The 21,333-nt window shown below is 44.4% G+C and overlaps 1 long non-coding RNA gene across 19 annotated transcripts in view; it reads left to right on the forward strand.

Annotated features, from left to right (window-relative positions):
- LOC144128217 (uncharacterized) overlaps positions 1-21,333 on the forward strand; it is a 159,863-nt gene that overhangs the window by 28,283 nt on the left and 110,247 nt on the right. The gene's annotated exons all lie outside the window — the stretch shown is intronic.

Below are 21,333 nucleotides of genomic sequence, written 5' to 3' on the forward strand. Positions count from 1 at the left end.
CGTACATAATTTAGGTTTGCGTTTTTCCACTGGTGCTTACAGGACGTCTCCCATAAACAGTCGGTGTGTACAAACGAACGAGCGATCGCTTACCGACAGAAGAACGATGCTCATGTGTTCCTAATTTCTACATTCTAAAAATCCGTTCGCTACTTAAACACATATTCCACCAAATAGTCACAAAGTGTTCATACAGAATACTCTTTAACAATAAACCGCAAGGGACCCGGCGTGTGCTATTGCGATTTCAAGAGATGTGCTAGAACGTCGGTGTACTAGACACATTGCCTGGTTTTGCTGAAGGACGAGATTCACTGCCGCCATGGTACAATTTCTCGGACTTCATTTCGGACTTCAGGCGCCGCTGCACGGAGCTACCATATTTTCGCATTCTCATTTTTGGAAAAGCCATTCCCCGCTTTGTCTGCACAGTAAGCCCGTGGCATACGTTCTTCATCGCTTACACCGAGGGCCTTCTCTCTTTTATCAGCGATGCAGTTAAGCACTTTCAACCCCTCCAGCAGGTTTTCCATCGCCTCTCGTATTATAATGTCATTACCCAAAGAGCGAAGTGTGATTCCGGTGTACCACAACTCATTTTTTTTTGGCCATGACAATTGTATGCACCCTACCATCAAAACTCTGGGCAACATGTATCTTTCCGCACTCTCCTTCAACCTGTGAACCCCATCAGTTTTCTGAACTGGTCTATGTTCGCCGCCAGTTCACGGGCGCAAAAATTTGGAATAATCTACCACATGTCCTAAAGACTGCCTATAACTTTTCCATTGGAATAAAAAATTATTACCTTATAAAGAATGACACACTTTGAATTCATACTTTCATTCTTTTTTTTTCTAGTCGTCTGATATTATTTGCATGTAGCAGAAACCTGATACCTTGATTTATTTATAGATTTATAAATTTGCGTCTATTCTAAAAGTGTTTTGTGATTAAAAAGTGTGCTCTGAAATCATTTTATCCTCCTCTCGTGTGTTGTACCCTTGTGATGTTTTGTAAATAGTTAACAACTATTTTCCTCTAGCTTTTTGTGATGCCTTAATTTTTGTGTAAGTTCTATGCGTTTTGTTTGATCTGTAAGTTTTTAGTTTATATAATCTGTAATATATGTGTTTCTTTTGTTGATACTCTTACAAGTGTTGAGAGTGATGTATAGCCTTTTTTTTACTAACTTGCTTACTTTATTTTGGTATATTGTTGCCTGCATGCTTGTATACATTTTCTCTATTGGACCCGTTACTAGCCGTTGGCTATGGGTCCGAGCAGTGTTTGCGTACAATTGTAAAGCAACAAAGATCAATAAATCAATCAATCAATCAATCAATCCCTCAATGTGCACCATTGCTCCATGGTCAGCCGCTTCGGCTTCTTTCCAGGCCGCTAAGGAGAAGCATTTCAGAGCCGCCCTCGTCTCCTATCCAAGCGCGGTCACCTCGCCACGCCTCATTACTGACGCCCACGTCATCGACGTAGGCTACATGTTCGAGCACTTCGTCGATGATTATTTTTTAACCACTTGCATTTTCCTGCTACAAGCTTTCATCTACTGAGAGTCTATGCAATCCCATCCGCTATAAGGGCTTTGAAAGACCGTAAAATCAGTGTAAAATGAAATGCGACGTAGTGAATCTAAACGCTAACTCCAAAACTGGATGACGGTATACAAAAGGTGCATAATATTAGAACAGTTGATGTTTGCATCGGAGGCTCAAAGACCGCTATTTGTAAGCATTAATATGCCATGACTTTACTTCGTCTGCCGTCGAATATTTTTTTTCAATTTTGTAGTCGCGCTTCAGTTTTTTTTTCTTCGTGCATCATTTCGCGCGGATAGTACGTATACGCTCGACATTTGAAGCACCACCGCGATGGTAGCGAATTCAACATTTGACCGATCGTGAGCACTTGACATTCGCTATCAAGTCAGGACACAGCAAATACTTCCCACGCGAAAGCGCTAACCTTTAACCCGCTGCGGAATTCATGAAGATTCTCAGACATGCGCAACGATTCGGTACCTCCCCAGCTCAGGCATTGTTACGCGCCTCAGCTTCCCTGGCCTCCGCTGCAAAGCTACCTAAGCTAACATCGAATTCGCAGCCCTTGCATTGGAGCAGCACAGGCACACGGAGATAGATCTTTTCAGCGCTACCGGGTCATTTTTCTCCTCGAATGTCTTCTTTCTTCCTGCACCGTCGCTGTCGTTTGCGACACATTAACTGGAACTCCATGTTCCGTGTACCGTAAACGTTCCATCGCCTCGGCTTTGACTTCTTCCACAGGCTTTGCTACCCTGAAACTCGTGACTTTCACTATTTTCTGACAGAGCGTTCTCTATAGCGTTAAATAAACAAACACGGCTGTGCGTGCACCCGCGACGGGATGGCTCTCGTTAGTCTAAAATCCAGCGATACACAGCATCTCCTATCCTATCCTTACCGTCGCCATCAGAACGTTTCGATAAGGGCACATCGATTCGTACGATAGCCAGAAAAAGATGAAATCTGCTACCTCCAGACCGCATTATCGATCATTTTCCTCGCTGGCCAGAAGCATTCCCTCTGCCTAGAGCCAATAGCACAGCTATCGCCAGAACCTCTTTCGCAGGCTAGGGTCCTGGGTATGGAGTTTCGCCATGCTTTCACGACTGAGTGAGTGAGTGAATAAACTTTATTGCTCTAATAAAGTTGTACTGCTGCTTGCCCCGAAGATTGCCGATGTCTTCCAGGCTTAGCGTGGTTGGCGTCCCTAGTTCAAGGCACCACTGTTCCTGGCCATCCGGCATGCGTTGCTCACTAGGTCTCTTTGAACCTTGAGCTGGCTGCTGGTTAGCCTGTCCTGCCACTGCTCTGCATTTGGCTCTTTGTTACCTCGGAAAGCTACATTGTGTATGCATTTCCATGTGATATGATACAGCGTGGGGGTTGCCCCGAACCACGAACATGTATCCCTATACTGCTCCGGATACAACTTATGTAGAATGTGAAGGTTGTGGAAGGCTTCTTTTTTGGAGTCTTCTCCAACATGTCGCTTCATATTGTGTTAGCAGAGGATGTGGCTGTGGATATTTGCGTCTTCTGCCTTTGATGAGGTTGAGGATAGCTGTGTACGGGAGCTCTACCGTTATCTTCGGGCCGTCCGGGACTTTTGACGCACTAGCTCGGATAGTAAGCTCGCGAGCTAGCTTGTCCGCCTTCAATTGCCTTCGACTCCGGCGTGTCCTGGTACCCAGTAGATCCTACATTGGATCTTTTCGTTGGTTCGCTGCGTTTTCAAGAGTATCCTTAGTGCTTTCTTGTTGAATCTTCCTACCATGTAGCGTCTGCACGCTTCTTGTGAATATGTTATGATTGTGAGAGATTTGTTGGTGCGATAGCCCTCGGCGGCCGCTAGAGCTACGGCGATCTCCTCTGCCTCAGTTATCGTCCCATCTCTCGTGGAAGCGCCGCTGATGAGGCCAACCTCCTTTGTTGTGACAACCGGTACCGTTTTCTTGATGCTTTGGCTACGATCGAGTCCACGGGTACAGAGTGGCATCAATGTAGAGCACCTGATCTTGTGTGGCTATCTTCGCCTCTACATATTCAACCCTTGCCTGTCTTCTGGCTGCATGTAGATTTGGATCCATATATCTGGGTATAGGGCTAACCTGGTAGGTTCGACGTATTTCGTCTGGGATGTTTGCCGATCTATCCTCTATGTCGAGGACCCCCTCATAGTTCAGCCTTCTTAGGACGGCCCTCTCTGTTGCCGAGTTCCTTAGCCTTTGGATCTGTGACATGACGTGTGCCCTGCTTAACTCGTCGAACGTGTTGTGCAGCCCCAGTTCTGCCAGCTTGTCGTTCGACGTGTTTCTGGGTAAGCCCAAAGCTGTCTTGTAGGCTCCTTTGATTAGGACCTCTGCCTGATTTTCTTCACTTTTCAGCATGCTGTGATATGGAAGTGAGTAAGCTATTCTGCTGTTGACTAGGCTGTTCACCAGCTTTAGCGTGTCGCCTTCCTTCATGTCGTATCTTCTGGAGATACTGTGGTTACCATACGGCAAACTTGTTCCGTTGACTTTTTAAGGAGGCCAATCTTGTGGCTGCATATGCCGTTGCTCTGCAGCCACATGCCTAAAACTCGAATGATCTCCCTTTCCGAGATGATCTTGCCCTCAAGCTTTATCTCTATTCTTGCATCCGTCGGCTTCTTTCCTGTCCTAAGGATTTCCGATTTTTCAGTTGAGCAGGCTAAACCCCTTTTCTTGATATATTGCTCAACACAAGTCGCTGCTTCTTGCATTTTTTGTTCCATCTGCCCCATAGATCCCTGGTTTGACCATACAGTTATGTAGCCTGCATATATGACATGTTTTATGCCTGGGATGCTTTCCAATTTTCTTGCCAAGCCAATCATGGTTAGGTTGAAAAGGATTGGCGATATGACCGAGCCCTGCGGCGTGCCTTTGTTTGGAGTGTCTATGGTCTCGCTTCTTCTATCTGTCAAGCCCACTGTGGCCGTTCTTCCTGTCAAGAAAGATCTTACGTAGTCATGGACTCTCTTCCCGCAGTTGGTGTTGTTGATGTCACGACTGAACAAATTCAGAGCTTGAGTACTCATCCTTGAAAAGCCTGATGTCCTGTTGGAATTTCGCGAATTGCCACTATAACTTGCCACCTCATCGCCAATGGCATGACTGAATGGTTTTATGACTCACATAAAGCATCGCCTAAGGCAGGATCCTATACCGTTCGCTGGTCAACATGCTTACCGTTAGTTCTACTGAGACTGCATGCTGCATTGAAGCAGGATTCACGCTGCACTTCACGAGACCGTATATTTCGTTCACCGCTGCGCCTACATGGCGAATTCTTCGACTTGGCTGTCTCGTCGCCATTTCCCGACCCTACCATGAGCATAACGTAGCTGCGCACATTCTTCATGACGTTCGGGCTCCTCACCCTTGACCACAGCCACATGGCTCTTCTCACGTGGCGCCCACCCAGACGAATTCTACGGACGTGTTTATTCGTCGGGGTCTCGTCCGCAAATTATCTCAGTGGCTCTTACTATGTCCTCTGCCGTGTGCTCAAGCGCGATCGCAAGTTTTTTCTTGTCGAAATTAATGTACGCCCTGAATCCACTCTATCGACCGTCGTAATCAAGGTATATTTGAGCAAGTTCTTCCCACTCCTCCTTCGTGTACCGTAGCCGCTACCCAAAAGCAACAGGTATATTTCAGGCTTCCAGCCTATCCGAGATGCTTCACTAGCCAATGGCCTACTGTAGCAGCCGCACCGGCCTTACACCGCCGAGGAGGAGGCGCAGCCGAGACTTGCTCATGTTTAGCCCCAATGACACGGTCTTTTCTGTTCTTTGAACTCGAAGGCAAGAAAGTGTTTGGCGGCAGTTCCCGATTAAGTACCACTGCTGCTTTTCTTGAGTAGGCGACCTATTGCGGACGCCAAACTTGTTTGCGAACAGAAGCAGTTCACATATAAAATACCGAATGAAGTGTTTATGCGGGAAAAAGCTCAGAGGCTCACCCTGTAACGAAGAAAGGGGCAGTCTAATACTCATTGGACAAAAGAGAAAATTGTAGGCTAGAAGATGATCCATAACAGCGCGACAGACGGGACAAAGAAGAGGAGACACAACACACAGCGCTGACTCACAACTAAAACGTTTATTGGCTGCCAGGCCACGTAGCAAACATTGCAGAAACTGCAAAGACAACGAAGATGACGATGACGAGGAAGACAACGACGACTCAAAAACTTGTTTTCCCCTTTACAAGGAATGCTCTGTATTAGGTAAGAACCGCGACTCGCTAACTAAGGAAATAATGGAAACCCACCTGATAGCTAGGACTTCAGATCAGTGTATCAGCACTCCCTCTGTAGCCTTGTCGGATAAGGAAACCCGCTACCTTGATTGTGAATGAAAACTCGTGCCTGCTGTAGGGGTGATATTTTGTACTGATTACTCTTGTATGTTGACACGTGCCTGATTAACTGGCGATGTTTGATATCACGCAAGTCAAGCGTGCTTGTATTCTTTTCCCGGCCAGCAGGCGAGTATTTATACTGGCTGGCAGCCAATAAACGTTTTAGTTGTGAGTCAGCGCTGTGTGTTGTGTCTCCTCTTCTTTGTCCCGTCTGTCGCGCTGTTATGGATCATCGTCAGCACCAACTCGCCCAACAACTGGTACTGTCAAACTTCATTTCTCGTACAAAGGGCTCTTTTGTTTGTGACACTGAACCTTTTCAGTTTGTGTCTGTCATCGCGGCTGCGTCGTGCACGGCAAGAACGCTCGGTTTTTGCATCCGCAAGAAAGTCCTCCCGCCCGGAGTCTTGGCTCTGTTGGGTGGTGTCCAGCCGTCTGCCAGCCATGGAAGAAGACTGTGCAAGTTGCTCAGAGCGGAATGGCAGCAAAGGGTGAGAATGTACAGAGAGCAGCTCAAGCTTCGGATGCAGCTTTCCGTGGGACCGATCCCCTCAAGCAATCAATGCCATCAGCTATCACGGTGTATCGACCACACCAGAGATTTCCTTTGGCAGCAAACGCTTCCCGGTCTTCGTGCGCTGCTGCCGAAGAAGAGTGCAACAACTGCACAACAGATCTACACCACTGAGGGCGTCCCGTTTCCTGGATACGTCAGGAAAGTCCTGAGCCTGGGGCCCAAGTTTGCAGTGGAGCCAAAGAGATCGAGACCTGATCTTCAGGCCATGGTGAGGCAAGTGGCTAAGCAGGCCGAAAAAACTGAGGTGGACCGATGCATATCGGAAGGTGTAGACGTGCTAACAAGGTACAGGTCGTCGGGGAAGAAGCTACCTCTACAGAAGACCATTAGCTGGCTGAAAGATAACTCACTCTCTCTCCTACTTGCTGACAAGGACGGAGGTTTTGTCGTTCTGGACAGGGATGTGTTTGTGTCAAAAGCATCAGAAGCTGTTCTTGCTCTGTTTGAAAAGCGCAATGATGTGTCAATTACCAAGGTCAAGAGCAGGGCAAAAAAACTCGTCAATAATTTGAAATTAAATGCGCTGTCAAGTAAGATCAACAGCAGCTCTAAATCCTTGTTGGAAGTGTTCTTCACAGTGAAACCCCATAAGCCTGAATGGCCGTTCCGCGTAATAGTCTCCGAAATTGGAACATGGCAGCAGCATGTAGCGAAATTCATGCAGCAGAAACTGAATGTTTTGTCGATTGATGATCCTTTTAGAATAAATCGCTCGGACGATATTATTGAATTCTTGAAATGCAACTACAATAAGAAGCTCCGTGGTTTTCCAGTCGATGTAAATGATATATATTACACCTTGCCTCAAGCAGAAATTCTTTCATCTGTAAGTGACCTCATTGACCAACATGGTGCTATAGCGTTTCAAAATGAGTGCGGAATTTCCACTGTCGGCTTCCTCGAATTGCTTTCACTCTATCTTGTCTCAACGTTTGCCGAATGCGAAGGCGAGGTTTTTATTCAAAAAGAGGGAATTTGTATTGGTTCGTGTTTAGCATCCTTTCTCAGCGATGTGTTTCTAGCTGCACGCGACAGAATGTTGAAAGAGCGTTTTGACAGGTCCAGTGTTTGTCGTATTTTTAGATTTTTTGACGACTACTTCGTGTTTTTAGACTGTGACAACCTTGATTTCGAGCAGCAATTGCATGACGTGTTATCGGTATTCTCAGAATGCCTTAATTCATTGATTTTAACACACGAAGTACCATCGAATGATTTTATTAGGTTTTTAGATCTTTCGCTTCATTTCACTCCATCTCATGTTTGTTGGGCTTTTGAGCCCCGTGGTGCAAAGCCAATCTTGCCTTTTTCATCAGCTCATTCAAAGCTGGTGAAGAGAGCAATCGCTTTTTCTGTGCTTTACAACGCTGTAATGAAATCTTGTGCGCACAGGTTGGAGCGCAGCTTCTGCAACCAACTTAACCGCCTGTCAAAGGCTGGCTACCATGCAGACGTTTTGGGTTCTGTTGCGGAAAAACTGAAGGAAAAGGTCGGACTGGATAAGATAGGTGAAGCGAGACAGGAGGAAAAGAAAAGAAAGTTTGCCGTAGTACCGTATCTGCACCAAGTCTCGCATAACTTGAAAAGAATTGAGAAACATGCTGGTGTCGAAGTTGTCTTCTCGGCGCCTAAGCGACTGTCTAGCCTGGTCAAAAAAGTAAATTCAGTAGGAAGGGAACCACGCAGCTGCTTGATAAGGCACGCGAAACAATTCGTGCCTTGCCGGGAAGGGGTCATCTACTCTCTACCTCTGTCATGTGGCAAATGTTACATCGGCCAAACTGGCCGATGTGTTAACGAAAGATTAAAGGAACACCAATATCATGTCTCGTGTTGCTATCACAGGCCACTTAGCAAAACATTGCAGAAACTGCAAAGACAACGAAGATGACGATGACGAGGAAGACAACGACGACTCAAAAACTTGTTTTCCCCTTTACAAGGAATGCTCTGTATTAGGTAAGAACCGCGACTCGCTAACTAGGGAAATAATGGAAGCCCACCTGATAGCTAGGACTTCAGATCAGTGTATCAGCACTCCCTCTGTAGCCTTGTCGGATAAGGAAACCCGCTACCTTGATTGTGAATGAAAACTCGTGCCTGCTGTAGGGGTGATATTTTGCACTGATGACTCAAGTATGTTGACACGTGCCTGATGAACTGGCGATGTTTGATATCACGCAAGTCAAGCGTGCTTGTATTCTTTTCCCGGCCACCAGACCAGTATTTATACTGGCTGGCAGCCAATAAACGTTTTAGTTGTGAGTCAGCGCTGTGTGGTGTGTCTCCTCTTTGTCCCGTCTGTCGCACTGTTATGGATCATCGTCAGCACCAACTCGCCCAACAACTGGTATTGTAAGGCTAGCAGATTATGTGAGTAGTCAGACCAAGGCGACACTTAACAGCATAGTTACCGGATTATAGTCCGCATCCGGCGTATAATTCGCCGGTCTGAATTTTCGTCGAAAAACAATTTGTTTTTCTTCAGTCTCATTGCCAGCACAGGTACATAGCCAGTTGGGGCAACAAAAAGTTCGTGAACCCGTAAGCGCACGTAAAATATATTTGTTTTGTTTCCTTTGACCAAGCGTACGGATTGTTTATCAGTGCCTGCAAATGTGCCGTCTAGCAACCTGTCATTATGAACATTAGCCAGTCTGTTGAAGCAAACAATTTCAATAATTTTTTTATCAGGAATGTCTGGTCTTCGCAGCGTTCGTCATGATTAAGTTTTTTAACGTGAGCGGATGTCAGTAGTTCTATCATCCCAATCTTGCTTTTCAGTTAGGCACCGGTGATCGTCCACGTGCGTTACTTCAAACTTGGTTTGCAAGGGCGAAACGCGTGATAGTTTAGAAATGAAGAGACCTCCTTGAGTGCCAGTAAACATGCATAAAACTGTGCAAAGGAAAGGAACGTATACACAGCACGTGTGACCAGAATGTAAAACCTGCTGGTTCTAAAAACTACCTTTGGAACAGTACGTTTTATAGGCCATTTTCGAAATACAACTATAAAAATGTCGAAGAGCGAAACATTTTAGCTTTGTAGCACGTATTTTTGGGCTGCATGCAAATAATTACTGTATATTAATAATGTACGTAGGAGATAGTCTACACCGTTGTTTCCTAAAATACTTCGACATGTTCCCATATGCTGCCAAGAATGTTAGTTCTTCCTTTTAGCCCCCTAATCCTTCTTCCCGAGTGCAGGGTAGCAAACCGGAACCCATTTCTGGTTAGCATCCCTGTCTTTCCCTCCTCCTCTTTATCTATCTATCTAGGGTTTCAGAGAAGATTAAAATTTTCGCCGTGACAAAGAACAAATGCTTCACGCGAGCCTAAGCAGATGCAAGTATTGTGTTCTCGCGGAACGACAGCATGCGTAGAGTATAGGCCATGTATTGTGGTCTGCAGTAAACAGAACGCCCCGACATTGGTGCTCCTACCATTGATAGAACGCGACCTGGATCTCTACACGCATTTGCGCTCACCCGATAACAATGCGTAACTGTGATCTTGCGTTCGAAGTGTTCTCGCTGGTAATGTAACGCCATTTTAACAGTGTGCGGGACTGCTTTGACTGCCGGCCAGCATTAAGGACATCTGTTTTCTCTACGGCCCTGAAGTATTCTTCTTTAATACCTGTACGAAGCCAAGGACGTTTCTTTTATTTGATTTTTGTATTTCTTACGAAGCGGAATATACTTTTCATTTCAAAGCAGAACCTGCTTCTCGCTATATGCGGATCCATTGTTCTCTTTGTGCCCAATGGCTCCTCCACATAGGGCCTAAGCCTTGGCTGCGTTCGCGACGCTCTCATGCCTCATCCATAGTTTACGCCAGAGGAGCTCTAACAATATGTCTCAGATAGCAGTAAAAGAGGCTATACGTCGGTCGCACAGTCCTACATGTTTTCAGCCTTTTACAAATGTGACGGCAGCGCATACTGGTTTGATAGATGCCCGTTGTACCAGCTTCCCGTCTCAAAGCTAGAAAACCGACACTCCTTTGTTTATTTCTCTGCCGGGCCTCCGGGGCACTAGCACCGATGTGCGCACATGGCCAGGATCGATGTAAAGGGGGTTTTACGACACAAATTCACACGTTGCACTAATAAAGGTTATCTTTTTTTCCATCGTCTGTTAAGATTTGGAATTATTTACCACGGGATGTTGAAAGTGATTTTATTCTAGCTTTTCCACCAAATTGGAATCTTTCATCGATTTGGTTCCGTAAAGCGCCAGTTTGTTTTCTCTTTTCCAACCTGGGTGAATTGATGCGTTTATGTGAGTAACAAAATAATCTGCTCACATTGTCAATTCCGCGGTAGCCAACTTTCTCTATGGGCCTGTAGATTAAGGCTCACAGTATTGCTAAATAAATAAGCGAATAAATGAACCCTATCACGGTGCAGCATTGGTGTGCGTTGTTCTTCGGGGATACGCAGACAATGGGGCGCAGAAGGCGCTCCGGTGTAATTATATAATAAAAGATCTGTTTGTATAATGCGCGATAACTTGTATGCGGTTACTGCAGTGAATCCCATTTTCAAGATTTCTAAGATTTCTGTTTATTCTAAAAAAACTTGAAGGCTCTAAGTGAAGGCGTACGACTAACGACAAGTGCTGCTGCGCTGAAAAAATTATGGCGCTTAGTGTTCGGCTTGTGAGAGTTATTCCCTGGTACAAAGCAAAAATTAGAGATCACTGCGGCTACCCGCATTGGAAGAATTTGAAAGCGTTGACGCCTCCACGACACTGGTCGCCTTTCAAATTTGGCGCCATGGATGCTTTCCCGTTCACTTCACTGATTGGTTATTCATTAACTTTGATTATACCCTCGTTTCATCCCGGCAACCATTCTGTGTCTTTGAAATTCGGTGTCGCGCTTCGTTCCCGCCCACTCACTCTATACCCGTCCAGTCTATTTACCCGTCCATCACCTTTTCCTTCTCATTAATTACCTAATTTACTCTAATTAGCATTTTTTTCTATCTCCTTTTATCTTTTAGACACTTAATAAATCTTTTGAACTGTTTATCTAAATTTATTAAACATTTTTCGGCTGTTTACACTTCCATTTATATATAATTGCTCACTCACTACATCGACGTATGTGCTTTTACGACGTTTTTCGAGAGTCTTGGCTCTAATCAATTACCTACTCTTCCTATGGACTTAATTCTTATTTTCGACATCATCCTCACATTACCCTATTTCAATAACAACCACTTGTTTTAAGCTACCTCTTCTGAAGACCTCACAACTTCTACAGACATCTTTTGGTGACACGAACCCGTCGACATAGCCTAGAAATGCATTCGCATTAAAAAAGACGAATGGAAAAACCAAGGACAGGCGAAGAAATTGAAGATGTGAACTCAGGAAGCTGTGTAGAGTTTCCGTATATACGAACAAGCCACGATGGGGTACCAATAAGCTTTTTGCATAACAAGGTTGCAAGGAAACTAAACAGTTCGATGCAGAAGGTCGCCGATTTCGAAGTGGGCTAGTAAGGCGGCGTGTGTGCTTTGCACCTGGAACCACGTGTCTCGCTTTTAGATCATGCCCCCTAAGAGCATCAATATAGCATCAAGCATCAATAGAGGAACAAGTTTTCCTAAGAGCATTAATATACGCCGCAGTTGTCCCCTTGTTAAGGTGTGGGTGTTGGTTGCTGAAACTTCTGTGAACAACTTCGACCTTGCTATCTTGGAGGAAGACAATCGCCCTGGCGATGGAAAGTCTTCTGTCCAGAAGCAACAGCTGCTTGATTAACATGACACCCTCAATTTGCCGTATGATCTTTGAGCCGATGGTTACCATTGCATTGAAACGTGGGGGCATGGTCGCGTGTTCATCTAGAATGTTATGCGCCTCTTGCAGAACAATATTGACGAATGTGGCCTTCTCGCCCGAGAACTTGATGTACTGCGATTGCACATCAATCAAATCACCGTTTCCAGTTAGAAAGTCCCTGCCGAGTATGACGTCCTGGGAGCACTCGGCTAGTACTTCGAACGTTGCCAGGAATGTTTGGTCTAGCACGGTTACCCGCGACGTGCAAGCTCCCGTTGGTGTGATCAAATGGCTCCCTGCAGTACGCTCTGTGGGCTGTCCAAAGCGGCTTTTGGGACCTTTTTTTAGAGTCGCAGCGAAATGTCCACTGAGCACAAAATAATCGGCGCCAGTATCCACCAGCGCGGTTACATAGGTGCCGTCGACCGAAATCCTTGTCGGCGGTTGCTAGCGTTTTACTTTGGGGATGTCGATGCATTCAGTCTGGGCTGCAGTGCGTCGAAGGAGTCCGGCCTCCAGGAATGGCGTCGTGGCAACGGAGGGGTAAGTCAGGACATCGGCTTGTTTTGAGGCACTTTTGGCTGATGAGTCGTCGGTACAGCTACAGAATTCGGCGTTGTGTGTGAACTCACTTCCAGCGATAGAAGACCTTGCACATTTTGTCATTGAGCAGCCGCACCTCCTGAGGATGCTGCATCTAGTTTCCCCTACGGGGACTCTGAGACTGGTCCCGTCCTGGGAAACTGCAGCGATGCGGAGATGATGAGCGAGAGAAGCTGCGCTGTACTGAGTCCGCCTGCGAGATGTAATCGGCGAAGTCCTGCGGTCGTTCTTCACACGTCCGACAGTGCGTCGTAACATGGGTTTGACTGAGACGGAATGAAACAACGTGTGACGGCGGCGTAGCTGAGATTAGTGTGCTGCGGCTGTACCGGGCCTGGGAGAGGTATTGGTGTGCTCGTACTAAATGCTTGTTGCACCTCCTCGCGAACATCAGCAAGTGTGGCAACCTGAGGCTGCACCTTAGCCGGAAAGAGCTTCGTCAGTTCTTCTCGCACGATGAATCGAATAATCTCACGTAGGGATTCCGCCGTATTCATCGTTCTCCTTGCACAGTGGTCGTGAGCATCGATGCTGTTGTGCGGTCGTACTCTAAGGCCCTCATGTCAGGAGACTTTTCGATGGAGCTCGCCTCCTTTACGAAGTCAGTTGCAGTCACTGGAAGGCTTCGAACCAGGCAGGCGAATAGCTACTACTTAACCTCTTTGATCCGAAAGCTTACCTCCCTGTCCTCCGACATGTTTGGGTCCGCACGCCGGAAATGTCTCTTCATTTCTTCGACGTACACTGTCACACTCTCGTTGGAGAGTTGATGTAGGGCTCGAAAAAGCAGCTCAGCCTTTTTCTTGCGTAACGTGCTGTCCTTGAACACTTGGAGGAACTCGGATTTGAACGTGACCCACGCTCGAAGGCTAGATTTATTGTTGATAAACCAGGTCCTCGCGTAGTCTTCCAGGGCGAAACAAACGTGACGCATCTTGCAGTCAGCGCCCCAGCCATTGCAGATGGCCACCCGGTAGTACTGGTGCAGCCATTCATCTGCGCCTTAGTGGGGTTGGCCGTGGAAAATGGGGTGGCTCTCGTCAGTGGTGGAGCAGGACCGATGGAATTGTAGCTGTAGGATTCATTGTGGTAGCCCTTTGTGATGGATTAGAAGCACGGAGCAGTCAAAGTTCGGGAGGTAGGCATTGCAATCGGCGACTGCCCTGGCGGACTGGCGTATCTACCTTAGGTATTTGTCCGGGGTTTGGACTGCGGCTTGAAAGGGGCGTACGGTACATTAACGACATACCCAGCACCTACACCAGATGTCACGTTGGTGTTAACCAGCGGCCAAGAATCATTAGTAGATTAGCCCTGGACGAGCGCTTCTACATATATTTATATATGAGGAACTGGCCTTACTTCAGCAAAAAGATTTTATCCTTGTTTGAAGAACGAATGTGTATTCTTGGAATATATGTAGTCATCATCCTCAGCGTGACTCCACCCACTGGAGGGTGTAGTCAGGTTGAGATATCAAGTGTGACTTTTTCAAATTCCATAAACGACATTACGTATATTAGAGACGATGTACGCAACCTTATTTTCCAATCAATCCTACCAGACTTAGCTAATAGAAAGTTTAATATACTTTACAATTTGAAACGTTCCCCGTCTTATGGGCCTCAGAAAGTTAACTCCAATGTATTGAAGAATACTAAGCTATCCACGGCAATATTTTAATAAAATTGCTTGAAATATCGCTTCGCATAGTAGATATGACTCACGATTTCATGAAAACTAGCTAAAGTGATTGCGACGCAATAATATAGCGACAAACACTCGCACTATAATTTTAGGGACATTTCAATAACAGGAATATTGTGCAGAAGCACCCGGAGTACCTTTCTGTTCAACTGTGAAGTTCTCTGTAATGATTTTTGTTTTTCATGCCTACACAGCGCAGTTCCAGGGAACTATTTTCCAGTTGAGCGCACATATTAACTTTTAGTGTAACGAAGTTTATTCCGCCAATTATCAATGCTGATAGGTAAACGCCATTTTCTTAGATTTCGGCAGAGCCTTCAACAATGCCCCGTAGCCTGGTTTTGTATAGACAAGCTGTATGGAATAGCACATATTCATTTTGGCCTGGGTGTCCAACCAAGAATTCACGGTTTTATATAACCGATTGCAGTTCACTTACTCTAAATGTCTTCTTTCTTCGTCATTAAATGTAACGTCTTATTGCTTAATCAAACCTTATTTACATTATTTACATGCCTAAGAATGTTAAATCCTCAAATTCTTTGGTTACGATTGCATAGTATACAGTGAAATAAAAATACTAATGATGTGAATTCACTGTAAGCAGATATTTACTGTGTTACTGAGCACTGCACTAAAACGGAAATTGTTTCAAACTAATTCAAATGCAATTCATTGCGATTTGAAGATCGCGGCGCCTTTTTACCAGCCCTTTACTGCATTAAGAACTCTTACTTAGCGCCGATAACATACTGCATATACATTGTTGTACATCTGATATCAAACTTTCTCTGGCACCAGTGATCCTAGAAACTCTAACGGCATTCTCTGTTTCCTTACAGTAACCGTTTCTAAGGCACCCAGTTCAGTCACACTTCAACTTTATAAATCATTGCTTGCATTAAAGCTCGAGTATGTTGTGCTGATACGGAGACCTCTAAAGAGGGCGGTGAAGCCTGCTTTTACAGCTGTAGGAAGCACTGTAGCTCGATTTATTATTCACAGCTATGGCCACGCATGAAATGTCACACTAATGAAAAGCAGAATGCCTCTAACCACGATTTCACTGGGAAGAAATTGTGGTGCCTTTCCATTTGCTTAAACATTTGCAATATTAATCTTGTTTCTAAACATGGACTGTTTAATTCGCCCACCTGTGTCAGCACGCACTGATCATGCGCGCCTAGGTGCGTTACGATTTGCCACATAACACCTTACTTAAATTCTTTCAGTTAAAGTACATAATCCGATTGGGGTCATTTTCCAGCAGATATGACGCTCACCGACAATGTAGAGCCTTTTAAAAATTATGTTGTCATTTTTGCCCATGACTTGTGTTCCATCCTGCTTTTGGAGCTACATGAATGCTTTCTTGTGGTTTCTTGTTTGCTTTTTTTTTCTGTTTCCTCCCAGTTTTCCATGCAGGTGCACAGTTGTTGAATTTGTGCTAACTTCGGGAAACACAGCCAAACAAATCTCATGTGGCAGTTCGTGGCTGTATTCCCATATATGGCGTCCTGTTTAGTGTAACTATTATTTCACTCAATGATGGCCTTAGCCGCCTATGTGCCATAAAACCCAACACAACACAAATATTATTTCACTCCACAGAATAATACCCGCTGGGCCATGAAGGTGTTTAAAACAAATTGCAAAATGTTTCACACGTACCGCTTATACTCGAAAGGAAATATTTCTACACTGATTGAGGTTGGAGCAAACACACTTTTATTAACTTCCTGCGCCTCCCTGCCGCTTGTCAAAAGCCCACTACACCTACTGATTATGTGAACATATGCTACAAAAGCTGGCTAAAGGATGGGGCCGTTGTTACCCTTTTATAAAAAGAATACTATCACCCAAACTACTTCTTTTAGGATTGCAACTAGCGATGCGTGTTATTCAAGCTAAGTAACAATGAATGGAATTATTACCTATTTATTATAATTAGTCATGGCAGTAGCAATAACTGAAGTCGTAGGAGTGCAAGTCCTGACGCATGTACAGAAGCCAGTAGCTGTACGAGTACAAACAATAGCAGTAATAATGTTTGCTGTTATGCCGCGTATTGAGAGCTTTGAGAATAATGCAGAAAACGGAGTGTGGTGAGACCGAACATGGTTAGCTTTTAGAAGAGACTTTACTGCTAGAATACAAGACAGGCGTACAAACACTGTTTGGACCAATAACTGCAAAAGATAGTGTATGGTCTAATGCAAAAATCTCTACAATTTCAGTCGCAGAGATTGGATCGCTGATCAGTAAATAGTTATGCATGCAACGGTACTACTCGAATAGCGCGCGTGTACAGAATTCACACAACATAATGCAAAATTGAGGCCGCTAAAACGATTATTTACGCGCCTAGACCGATTCACTGTGACAAAAACCTTCCGCAACAAAGAACGTCTAAAAGCAATAATTAGTAAGGTAGCAAACCATTCAAAAAGTGAGTTTCAGGCAGATGTAAATTAGACATGGCCTACCATAGGTAATGCGTCTTTTTAATTGCCGAAAAAATCTCTCAAGCATGCTAACAAAGTGTAAGAGAAAGTCGATGATTTGTCGAATACGACATTAAGCTGTCATCTACTGTCTAGGAAAAGCTATGATGGGAATAAGAGCATCAGCCATTCTGATGAATTTAGAAGTTCATGTGCATGATATTACTAGCTGTAAAACCAACGGGCCATTTTGCAGGTGCTCGGTATATGCCTAGTTAAAGTGGATTCGTCATTCATGTTCATGAGATGTGAAAATAAAAAAGTATAATTTCCTTAATATCCGCAACACGTAAACTCCTAGACCATTTACTCATAAATGCATTCAGCAGTATTTAACACAAACACTATGTATTGCCTAAAGCACAGCATGGTTTTCGTGCAGGTTTTTCCGTGTGAAAACTTATCGAATTCGGGCATTATATAGCTACAACGCTAAACGCGCGAGAGCAGATTGATGCTCTTTTTATAGGTTATGCGAAAGTGTTTGATGTCATATGCAAACAAACACTTGTACCTAAATTTAATGCTTCTGTTAATGATTATAACCTTCTTGGCGTTCTAAGTGATTACTTGCACTTGCGTTCGCAGATAGCTTTCTTTAACCAAACGAAATCGCCAAGCCTTTAGGTAGCTTTGAAGGTGCCGCAAGGGACTGTTTTAGGGGAACTTTTAATTATTATTTACATATATGATGTTTATACAGCTACTGATGACCTTCCGTTAAAAATGCGATTATATGCCGATGAATTCGCCTTTCATTCTGCAATATCCTCAATTCCTGGTCAAGATAAGGTGAATATTGCATTAGAAAAGTTTTGTGACGGGTGCGGAATGAGAATAATTGATTTATTTAAAAATAGTTTATGATACATGCGAAAAAAAGGGAACCACTCAAGCACAACTTTAATAATGAATAAAACAGCCTATCACAAGTAAATGGTGCAGTTACTCTGAAGTGACATAGGCTTGCAGGTATAAGTTGCGTGGAAGCGCAGAGGAAACTTGGTTTTCTGAAGTCTAGTTTGAAAATTGCCCCCAAAAAGTGGAATCTTGCATAGTACAAATCATTGGCACGGCCACTTTTTGAGTATGATTCTCCTTTTTGGTAATCCTATCGTATACGCGATAAAAAATAACTTGGTAATGTTAAAAAAAAAGCAAAGAGATCTATTTAACGGCGTTATAAACGGAAATCCTCGTCCGCGACTAATGGCGCCATCTCATCACTTCCCTTGCTGACAGGCGCATACGTTACCACGTCAATTTTTTTTCCCATGATTCTACATGTCACTTTATTTGTGCTAGCACCAATTCAGTTCATGAGTCGTTCATCACGCAAGAGACGCAGTAGCCCGCCAAAAGTAATTTCCTCTTCGGGCATCAATAGAATTCTCAGAAATATTATCTTTTTTTCCGGACACCATAGTAATCTGGAACTTATTGGATGGTTCATTTCGCCCACTGCGGCTTGCTGAATTTTTCAATCAGTTACCGAATCATATGTCGTGCCGCATTTTTTAGCGGGCTTTGCAATCAGATTATTTCTATATCCCCGACTCCTATTTGCACAAATGTTTGTTTTGAAGCGAAACGCTTCACTATTGTATGTAAATTAGTCATCGTGTAGGCCGGATGAGGACTTTTAGTGACCTTTAGCCCAGCCACGTTAGCCGCGTATGACCATATGGGGTACAATTATGGTGTCAAACCCCTTACCCTTGACCTTGACCCATGACCTTTAGTTGACTTTTGGGTTTACCTTCGACCTTAAGAACATTCGATGGGGTGATGTGAAGTCACGTGATCACATCCGATGGGGGTGTCATAACACTACAGAAGCGATGTTATATTGCGCTAAAACCACGGCACAAAAGAGAAGAACACATAGCACAGGACAAGCGCAAACTATCGACTGGTTTATTCAGGGGCCGAACCCCTAGGGCTTGTGGTGATTTTATCTTGAGCACATGCGCGGGTATTTTCTATACTTAGGGGGGTTCGGCCCCTTAATAAACCAGTTGATAGTTTGCGCTCGTCCTGTGCTATGTGTTCTTCTCATTTGTATCGTGGTTTTAGTCCAATACGACATGGTTTCTGTAGACGGTCACCAACTAGCCCGACAACAACTCTTGTTAAAGCATAGTGTCGTAATACCATGTGATACCTCGTCATAGCCACGTGGTCGTGTGGGTATATATAGAACGGCTGTCGATAGTGTGTAACGAAGCTGCCATGGACAAGCCTCAGATGCTTAGCAAGCGTCCTTGCTTCTGGTTGAATTCCAGGGTTAGCCAACTTAAGCTACTCACAATTTTTTCTTTTTCTTTCCTTTGCTCACATATTTCTATATCATGATCATTGTATATGTATCCACTCCTGTAATGTATCGCTCTGCGAGACAACATTTAATGTAAAAAATTAAGATACATAAATACGTAAAGACAATCTGAGCATATTCACAAGTGGTGTGGTAGAAGTTTTCCTTGAAGGTATTGGTGAGCGCTATAAAAATACGGAAAGGGACGAACACACAAGACCAGCGCTTGTCTTCTGTGTTCTTCCCTTTCCGTATTTTGGTAGCGCTCACCAATACCTTCAAGGATGCATTTCCAACTATAGCCCCAGTTGTAGCTCTTTTGAGTTTAATTAGAAGTTTTTCCTATGTTAATCACCGGAGTTCTTTTTTTAGCGCAGAAAGACACCACAAGAAGGAGCGAACTTGACAAAAAAGAATTCCAGTAATGCACCAACTTGCCTGCAAAAACGTACTCGAGTGCTCATCCCCTATGTTCGGTTCTCGGCTGTCTGGTGCCGCTGCTTTTATATTTTTCATTCCTTTTAACAGCACTTACCTGGTGGTTCCGTTTTGTTTCAGTACTCTGTAACTGTTCGGTCTTGATCGCTTTTTTAATGCGATAACTTTGTCCTCGTACAACATTCGAACTATTTACAAACACATTTTCTTTCGTTAAGCGCTCTTCATTGTCTGCACTTTATGACGAAGGGGTATTAGGTCGCAGCGAGGACCACAAGCGACTGAGGGCCACCGTTATCATGTGGCAGTATTTCAGAAGTCACAGATCGTGCGGAATTCTATGGTTATTTAATTACCGCGCATCTGAACACCATGCGTTTTAAACGGCAGTGGAAGTTGGGCAATGCCTCTTTATAAGGTTTATGTGGCGATAACAATGCTTGAGGGGCTAGGTGCTTGAATCATAAGATTTTTCCAATTGTGCTAAAGAGAAATGGCTGTTCTGCACATGCTTACAATTCAGTAAGGAAGCGTGGAGGCATTCCTGATCCGAGACTTCCGGCACGACTTGTTTATGCCTTTGCTGTCTCATAATGAGATTTATTGCGTATATGATCGGTGGAATTCATCGGCACGTTCTTTTTTTTCGCCTATACTTGTTTACATGCGCAGTACAGGCCACGAAAAGTTTAATTGAAAGTAACCGCTCGTCCGTGCATGTCTTCGTTTTATGGGTGTCATTTTTCATATAATATCAATGTCATAATAAGTCGCTCAATCTTCTGTTCTTGCGTGGTGCACTTAATCCGCAACCGATAGCTTTCTCGGCCCGAAGGAGCGCGGCTACTTATCACTGCAGTGCGCGGACGCATCAGTTTGTAGCGATAGTTAAAAGTATCGCCAGCAGCCAGTTCCAGAGATGTAGACCCTTGCTTGCAATTGTATTTTGCCTCAAGAATTTTCGATTATCGGGTAATTCATCGCTGCCATACAGCGTAGCGGTTAAGTCGGAACGAATAGTAAATACTGCATTAGGCAACTGAATTAGCCAGCTTTCCTTCCCGATGTTCACAAAGAACTCTGTGTACCTTAGCTGGCAGAGAGCTAGGCCTGAGAATGCCAAGTAGGCTATGTAAGTGCAGCGGCCTCTAATTTACAAAGAGGAATGTAGCAGAACAAAAAATTTGTTCTTCAGTGTAGTGGGCCTTAATGACGTACTGGATGATCTTCTCTGATTAGAAATAGAGTTTCCTCTAGGAACATAGTCCAAAGGCTTTCTATGCCGCTCTTATAGCCTGTACGGCTTTCCTGAAGGCATATGCTTTTTGTCGATTCACAGTGCATAGACTCTCAGTGGAAAGTATACGAAAATTGTACGGCAATAAGTCTATAGATTGTCAATAGAATGCCTATAGAATATGTATCGTCTATAAACTA

This window comes from Amblyomma americanum, chromosome 4 (genome assembly GCF_052857255.1).
Source record: "Amblyomma americanum isolate KBUSLIRL-KWMA chromosome 4, ASM5285725v1, whole genome shotgun sequence".
Taxonomy (NCBI): Eukaryota; Metazoa; Arthropoda; class Arachnida; order Ixodida; family Ixodidae; genus Amblyomma; species Amblyomma americanum.